At 41.4% G+C, this 8,845-nt stretch overlaps 1 long non-coding RNA gene across 1 annotated transcript in view; it reads left to right on the forward strand.

The window, feature by feature from the left end:
- The window catches only part of LOC109263953 (uncharacterized), a 75,638-nt gene extending 67,039 nt beyond the window's left edge, over positions 1 to 8,599 (forward strand). Inside the window, exons 3-4 of the long non-coding RNA XR_002078494.2 lie at positions 3,409 to 3,493; positions 8,202 to 8,599. This is a non-coding gene — a long non-coding RNA (uncharacterized LOC109263953). The remainder of the gene's footprint in view (positions 1 to 3,408; positions 3,494 to 8,201) is intronic.
- Positions 8,600 to 8,845: the final 246 nt, after the last annotated feature.

Here is an 8,845-nt window from a genome sequence, read left to right on the forward strand (position 1 = left end):
TCGAGTCTGTACTTAAATCTGTAGCCAATCAAGAGGCATGGAATGCTTTCTGAATCAGATGGGCTTTGGGTGATTCATTCCAGCAGCAGGGTATGGGGCGGAGGTGCAAGAATGGGGAGCTCTGAGATCTGTGGGCTGGTGAGAGATGAAGATGGTCGCAAGCAAGTGAACAGCTGAGAGAGACAATGGAAAGAAGACAAGAGATTTTCCATGGGAATGCTGCTCTACTGAGCAAGTTCATACTATCTCCCATTGTGCTTTGTGCATAAAATCTAGTCTTTTAAGTTAAATTGGGTTTTTCAGCAATCATATGTCTGGGCCCCGAAATGAGAATGGGGAGATTTATTAAGGTAATTTGGGAAGCTCCAGTTGTCCAGACTGACAACAAACGGTTTCCACCTTTTGATCCTTTAGTGCATGCTAGGCCCTGAGCTACGTACGGAATAAGCAAAGATGGGCATGACTCAGCCCCTGGCCCTGAGAAGCCCACAGCCTTATAGGGAAAACAGAGGAAACGTGAGTTAGAAGGCCACTGGGTGCGTTCTGTGCAGAGTGGTGCAGGGGAAGAAGTGTAGGCACAGAGGACAGAGCATCTGAGGCCTCCAGTGTGGCATTAAGTGGCATAAAGGGAGTAGCAGACCTACTGTTGATCAAGATACACAAAAGCAGAAACAGGGATAGGACAGTGTGGGCTTCCCTGCTCAGAATTCAAATCTCTTTCAGTGGGCAGCTTTATTCCCCATTTCCTTCAGGGCAGGTTTATACATACCGGTTCCTAACTCAAGCAGTCCTCATGGAGACAAGCAAAACCCTCATATCATGTGGATGCCCTGTCTCCCTGCAAGGGCCCAGGAAGTGGGAACACAATATGGGCTTGGACAGTGGGTCTTCTCCTCTGAAGTATGAACTGACTTGGAGACCTCCCCTCTCCAGATCCCCACTGCTCTGGGAGTGCGCATTCCTTATGGAGGAAGAACATCCGAGCAGTTCTTTTTACAAGCTGATACGCCTTTGCCTTGTGGGGGGAAAAATGTACTTCTTGCGATTTTACTCTGTCTTAGTGAGGAAGTGGATTGAATTTTCTGCTAGATCAACATGTGGGACTCACGCCCAGAAAAATTTCTGGGGGGAGAATGTGCAATAGATGTAGATGCTGCTGTCTTGAGTCATTATGCCAATGATTGGTGTGGTTCTCTGCAGGGTCTATCTCCCTGAAGAAAACCCCAGATTAGACATAAAGATGCCACTTGAGGCTACTGTTCTGTCAATTACTGAGAATAGCTCTGCAAATTTTATATATATATATATATATTGAATGCTAAAATGGGGAGTATGAAAATTGAGAATAAAATTTGCCTAGATTAAGCATCCTGCTGATGCCTAGATATTGGTGAAAGAAACAAATCTCTTTGGTAGAGTTATTACCCATATGTTTACGATATTTTAGATTTAATCTTCTATATTTAATGCTGAAGAGATTTTCTAGCTAGGGTAAATCCAACCATGGTAATGAACAAGTGGCAAAATACAAAATGGCTCAATGCAAAATTATGAGAGAAGTCGATTTCTTACATAGAGTTTGAAATGAATGTTCGTAATTGGCAAGCAGCAATCAGCGACCCAGGCTCTCTCTTGCTGTTTCAAAATTTACCGTGCTCACTTACGAGAACCTAGCAAGCAGACAAAGGCATCAGGAATGATCCATGGGTGGTTTCTGGGAGATAGGCTTGAAAGGAACCCATATCACTTCTGCTCACATTTCATAGGTGAGAACTCAGTCACCTGTATACACTTGACTATACGAAATCTTGTGAGGTAGACTTGTTGTATGTTTAAGAAGTAAACGAAATAGATTATAAGTTGAAGAACAGGTAGCCAGTCTGCCATGGTTTGTCCTTTTCACCAAAGGTGGTATTTGTCCCGCTGTTCTTGACACATGAAAATACACTCAACCTTCTCATCAAGGAAGGAAACTAAAGTCCCATCCTGTCACCACATCCAACTTCGATCTCTGTGTGATATACAGTCTTGTCCATAGGTCTAGATGACCCAGTGAAACAGTTATCTATGAATAAGTCATTTGCCCCTCACACATTCCATAAGCAACAATGGAGCATGAGAAGGGTAGCACAAAACTCCCATTCAGAAAAAGAAGATACTCGTCTTGCACCAGTCCATAATTATGATGGGATCCTGCTGGGCCGGCACCAGGAAGGCCACCTAATTTCAAAGTTTCTCATTTAAGCCTTCATTCTGCTCTATAAAAGGAACACCACGGAACCTGGTACCACCCTCAGGGTTTTTCATTTCGTCTTGTCTTGTCTCGTGTCGTGTCTTGTTTCGTTTTGTTTAGTTACACGCTTTCCTCTACCACTCCTGAAGCGAGCATTGGAGAACAGGCCTTTCTTGAAAGATGTATGACTTTCATAGCCCATTTTGTGCTGTTGTAAGGTTGGTTTCCCAAAGATTATTTTAAGGGTGAAACTGTCAAAGAAGGTGTTAAGCCCAGAATCATGGTTTCTTTGACAACAGAAGTCCCTCAAAAACTGTGTGGGCTTTCGATCTATTTGCTTCAGTAAATCTCATGTACCAGAACCAATACCCACATCTTTTCCTAGCATAATTTTTTTAAATGTTTTATTCGGTTTTTTTGAAAGACAAAGAGAGACAGAGCACAAGCAGGGGTGGGGCAGAGAGAGAAGGGGACACAGAATCCGAAGCAGGCTCCAGACTCTGAGCCGTCAGCACAAAGCCCGACGCGGGGCTCAAATTCACGGACCACGAGATCATGACCTGAGCTGAAGTCAGATGCTTAACCAACCGACCCAGGTGCCCCTCCTAGGCTAAATTTTAATCAGCTTTGTTTCCTCATCTCTCTTTCTCCCTTTCTCTCTTCCCCTCTCTTGTCCATCTTTCTATAAAGTTAATGGTGGCCATATTGACGCTACCTAAAACGATGTTTTGGGGACAAGGTAACATGCATGATCTGATTTTTGTTTTAGAACTTGGCCACTCTGTGTTGTTACCTCTGGACACTTGATGTTACTGGACAGATGGCCTCTCAATATCACCACTGGTGTAAACAATTTCTCAGCTATTCCAGTGTCTTTTGATTGGGAGCACTGATTGGGTTAAACTCCTCTCTAACTCCCAGGGAATACGGAAAAGGAGCTTCCTGTGTATTGAGAAGTGAACCCGTGTCTTACCATGACTCAGTCCCTTTATGAGCTCACAAACCATATGTATCCTCTTCTTTTTCAAAAATAATGCTATCATCTAACTATTCTGCTTAGGGGAAAAAATGCACTCAGAACTGCCCCAAAAGGAGACAACTAAAGTCATGTCAAGTGTTGCATCCTGTTCCAAGTCTGGGATCTCCACGTTGTACTCCTCTATTTTCTTTCACAGTTAGTCTACACCTATAAACTACATTGGAAAATTCACCATCAAGAACCCGTAGTGGGAGAAAGAAATGAAACAAAATGGAATTTAGGTAAAATATATAAATATATGTACTTGAGAAAATAAGGAAGGGATTTCTGGTAGAGGCTATGCTTTTAGGCAAGAGATCATGGAGCTGTAGCTCGCTAGTATTGTTACTTTCTTGCTCTCCTACCCAGTTTACTTACACCTTCATTTCTTTTTTTTTTTTATGTTTATTTAATTTTGAGAGAGAGAGAAAGAGAGACCATGAGCAGGGGAGGGCAGAGAGAGAGGGAGATACAGAATCTGAAAGCAGGCTCCAGGCTCTGAGCTGTCCGCACAGAGCCTGATGCGGGGCTTGAACTCCTGAGCCTTGAGATCATGACCGGACTTTAGTCAACTGAGCCACCCAGGCACTTCTTTACACCTTCATTTCTGAGAGATGTGAGCCCCTGGCCATCTTTCCTGTATAGCACCACAGTAGTTTTCTATGACCTTCTGCTATTAGGCATGGTAATATGAGGACATCGTCTGGGTTTCATCCATATTCCTCTCCAGCTATAGTGTCCAAAAATGTCTCTATGTTTCCTTGATAATTATGATCAATAATTACAGTCAAGACTGTGACCTCCTTTTATGTCTATTTAACTTAGTGGCTTGAAGAACCCCAAATGGCCATGTTCCAATTCAATGGAATCATTGCTGCGTCTCCTGATAGAAGCATTACTCTGTCATGATCCTATGTATGCACTGGGCCAATGTAATCATTGACTTGTGAGTTAGTGGAATGGTAAAGTTCCCCATAAATAAATCGTGGCACACATCCACAGAGGAGAATTAACCCTGAGGCAAAACGTTCTAGTCCTTGTCAGGTAAAAGCATACTGTTCTGGTTATTTCTCTTCAGCAGAAAGCAGTAAAAAACATTTGTCAGTTTAATAATTGTATACCAGGTATTGGGGCTGTATCTCTTGTGCCAATTCTCGGCTATAATCGAGCCATCCCACATGATCAACTTTATGATAACCCTCTCTTTCATAGACCTGTGTAAGTTCTTTGCATTTAACTTGAGACAACGAGAGATACGAGGGAAGTCACCACCCCTGCAAGTTTTCAGACTGAAAGTGGCAGTAACTCTAAATCACACAGGGATGCAGTATTGGTTTTTATTTATTTAACATGAAGGAAGTGTTTCAGGTTTCCTACTTTGCCCTTCCTGCCTCAATAGCTTCTGTCAAGGATCTGGGAATCAGTGTAGGAATTCTGCTTGCGGCTGAAGATTTTATTTCCACCTCTGCACTCAAGAACAGGGAATATATCCCAAGGCAGATCTGGGTCTCAGTCTGCCTACCAGGGAGGTGGGCTAGAGTCATAACTATTAGTTGATTTTAATAGTCTCCCCCAAATGTCTCTGAGGAAGGCTAAATGTAGATTCCTTTTTTTTTTTTTTTTTTTTTTAATGATTGTGGTTACAATATCCCTTCTCAACGGTAAAAACTCTACTCCATTTAAGGAGCTCCAGATCCGGGAATGGATGAGGGGACATTATTATTAATCGTGTGGAGTAGCCACTGTGGAAAACAGTATGGAGGTTCCTCAAAAAATTAAAACCAGAAATACCCTATGATCCAATAATTCCATTACTAGATATTTACCCAAAGAAAAGGAAAACACTAATTTAAAAAGATAAAAGCTTCAGCTTGATTTTAAAACTGATTTCCTTCTTCCTTTGATAAGTACCCTCAGAAAAGATTTCTATAGGGCGCCTGGGTGGCTCAGTCAGTTGAGCGTCTGACTTCAGCTCAGGTCATGGTCGCACGGTTCGTGAGTTTGAGCCCTGTATCAGGCTCTGTGCAGACAAGCCCAGAGCCTGGAGCCTACTTCGGTTTCTCTGTCTCCCTCTCTCTCTGCCCTCTCCTGCTCGTGTTCTGTCTTTCTTGCTCTGGAAATTAAAATTAAAATTAAAATTAAAATTAAAAAAGAAGAAAAGATTTCTATAAATATTTCTTATTTCTATAAAAATTAGCAGTTATTAAAGTTTTTAACAGTTTACTTTGGAAATTGTCCAGTACAAAGTAACAATGAAAGAATTCTACAGTAAACACGTGTATACCCATTTTCTGGATTCTACCATTAACATTTATCATATGTGTTTTATCACATATCTGTTTCTCATCCCTCTTTCTTTAAACTCTTTTTCTTTTACGTGTTCCAAGTATGTTGCAGGTTTGATACCTCTCCCCCTAAATAGTTCAGCATGCACAGGAGTTTTGACAAATACATGCCCCTGTGTAACCTAACCTATTTAAATATAGAACCTGAGTCTTTCATATGTAAGTGTTCTCTTCTTCAGCTTAATTTTGTAATGACCTCTGGTGTATGTTGAGTTATTGCTTCACTCATGACCTGGGGACAGTGAAAAATGGGTATGGGTTGGAGTATGAGGAAAATTGATTTCTTCTTGTTTAGCTACTTACTCAGGCAAGAGGAGCCCATCACTAAAGCAGAGGATCAGGTTCAGCAGGCAAAGGAACGTCAGATTTTGTATATGAAATAAGATTCTGATAGCCTCTCATTTGGTCTGCCGTTTTATTTCTCTGTGTTTTTTTTTTCTGTTTCCTGTCTTCCTATGAGTTACTTGAACCTTAGAATTCTATTTTAACTTATCTATAGTGCACTTTAGCGCTCTCTTTCTATAAAACTTTAAGTCATTTCTCTCGATATTATATTAAACACACATAACTTACCAAAAGTCTACTGCTGTTGACATTTTACCAGTTAATATAAAGTACCGAACCCCTATCCTACATTAAGTTCTTTTGTCCTTTGCCACTTTTTTTTTTTTTCAACGTTTTTAATTTATTTTTGGGACAGAGAGAGATAAAGCATGAACGGGGGAGGGGCAGAGAGAGAGGGAGACAGAATCGGAAACAGGCTCCAGGCTCCGAGCCATCAGCCCAGAGCCTGACGCGGGGCTCGAACTCACAGACCGCGAGATCGTGACCTGGCTGAAGTCGGACGCTTAACCGACTGCGCCACCCAGGCGCCCCTTGTCCTTTGCCACTTTTAATATAATGACTTAAATAGTTCCTACATATATTGACAATTACATCTAACAGTGCTGTAAATTTTTCTTCAAACATCACACACGATTTTGAAAACTCAAGAGGAAAAAGAAAGCACAAGCTACTTACCCATATTTACTTTTTCTCTCATTCTTTAATCCTTCCTGATGTTCCTAAGTTTGTTCTTTTACATTTCCTGTCTGTTTCAAGAACCTCCTTTAGCCATTTTTCTAGGATGAGTCTGCAGGTGACAAATGCTCGTAGTTTTCCTTCATCTGAAAATGTCTTGATTTCTCCTTCAAGCCTGGAGGATATTTTTCCTGGATATAGAATTTGGGCTTGATAGCTCTCTCCTTTCAGCACTTAAAAACTATGGTGCTGGTTATTTCTGATAGACATCTGCTGTCATTTCGATCGTTTCTCCCTTGTAGGTAAGGTGTCGCTTCTCTCTCGCTGCTTTCAAGATTTTTTGTCTTTGGTTTTTAGAAGTTTGACTAAAATGGGTCTTAGTGTACATTTCTTTGAATGTATTCTCTTTGGGGCTCTTGAATCTAGGTTCGTGTAATTTGCCAAATATGGGAAATTTTTACTTGTGATTTCTTTGAATTTTTTTCAGCCCCGCCCTTTTTCTCCTCTACATCTGAGATTCTTATGATGTGAATGTTGGATCTTGTGTTATATCCAAAGACTATTCCTTTCGGTTCGGTGTATATTCTCTGTTATTCAGAACGGGTAATTTCTATTGTTCTATCTTCCAGTTCACTGATTCTTTCCTCTGTCCTTTTTATTCTACTATTGAGCCCATCAACTGAGTTTTTCATTTCGGTTATTGTATAATTCGGTTCTAAATTTTCCAGTTGGTTCTTTTTTACATCTTCCATTTATTTGCTGAGATTTTTTTCTTTTTCATTTGTCCCAAGTCTGTTTGTAATTACTTACTAAAGCATTTTTTTTTTTTTTTTTTTTTTGATGGCTGCTTGAAAATCCTGGTGAGATAATTCTAACATCTGTGAGATCTTGGTGTTATGTGTTGATTGTCTTTTCTCATTCAAATTGAGTCTTTTCCTGTTTTTAGTGTGACAAGTGATTTCTGATTGTATCTTGGGCATTATGTTTTGGAACTCTGCATCTTATTTAAATTATTAAATCTTCTACTTCAGCATGCCTCTTCTGACACCACACTAGTGGAGGAAAGCAGTTTCCCCCTTTGCTACTGCCTTATGGGTCTTTATTTGACTGTGACATAAATAAAGAAGTTTTTATTGTGTTAGGCCACTAAGGCTGAGATTGTAACAGTAGCTAGTATTAATTAGCCTAATAGTTTAGAAAAACATATATTTGTTTATCTGATCTATGAAGATCACTGACTCATTTCTCCATTTTTTTTTTTTCATTAATTGGCACCATATAGTATGTGGGTAGGTGATGTGGGGATGTGGGTGGGGAAATTTGGAGTGAGGGAACAGGCAGTTTCTATCTGTGCTTAATCAGAGGTATTGAGTAAATTAACATTTCTTTACTGAGCCATAAAGCTCAACGTGATGGTTTCCCCTGGCAACCCCCCCACCCAGGAGGAAATAAATCTCCAGTTGCGCACTGGTGAACATCTGCCTCCTGGGATACTCTTCTGTCATTGGGCTCAGTGCAGCAGTTCTCATGGTCCGAAAAGAGAATGGTACACCCTACACTGAAGAATGTTCTCTCTTTCCCTCAGGTTCCAGCCTCCTGTTTGTAATAAACTCTGAAATGTGTGTCCAGCAGATGCTGCTTACACAAGAAACACCACGGCATGAAGTACAATCGTACTGCTGTGGCCTGAAGGGGCAGGTGAGTCCGTTAAATGACACAATCTGCTTCTCTCTTCCACGTCGGCACTCGGATCCTGGTTTCAGGAGAGTCCACCAGAGCCTTCTCTCCAGACGAGATTTTCCTCTCATCCCTGGTTAAAGGGAGAGAGAAAGGTGAGGGCCTCTGCCCTGTCTACCAACTCTGCAGCCCGACTCTGAGCAGAGGGCCCTGTGCTTCTGATCAAGTCACATTAGGTAGGCGCAAGCCTTTTGTAACCCGTAACTCTCAGACACGCACATTGTGAGGCAACACGGCATTGGAGGTTTTGACATCAGACCCACATCTTTTCAAATCCCATCTGGACTCCCTTCTAGCTAGGTAATGTTGGGAATATTCCTTGACTTCTCTGCTCTTCAGTCTTCTCGGCTCTAAAATGGGGCCTCCAAGACCTAGTCTTCAGGGTGAGATTAAGAGAAATAGCATGCGAAGCCCTTAGCTCTGTGTCTGGCACACAGTTCGTGCCCAATAAGTGTTAGTTCTCCTCCTTCCCCTTTCCCACCCGTGCAATGC

Source organism: Panthera pardus, unplaced genomic scaffold, assembly GCF_024362965.1.
Source record: "Panthera pardus isolate Hobbes unplaced genomic scaffold, ASM2436296v1 HiC_scaffold_8, whole genome shotgun sequence".
Taxonomy (NCBI): domain Eukaryota; kingdom Metazoa; phylum Chordata; class Mammalia; order Carnivora; family Felidae; genus Panthera; species Panthera pardus.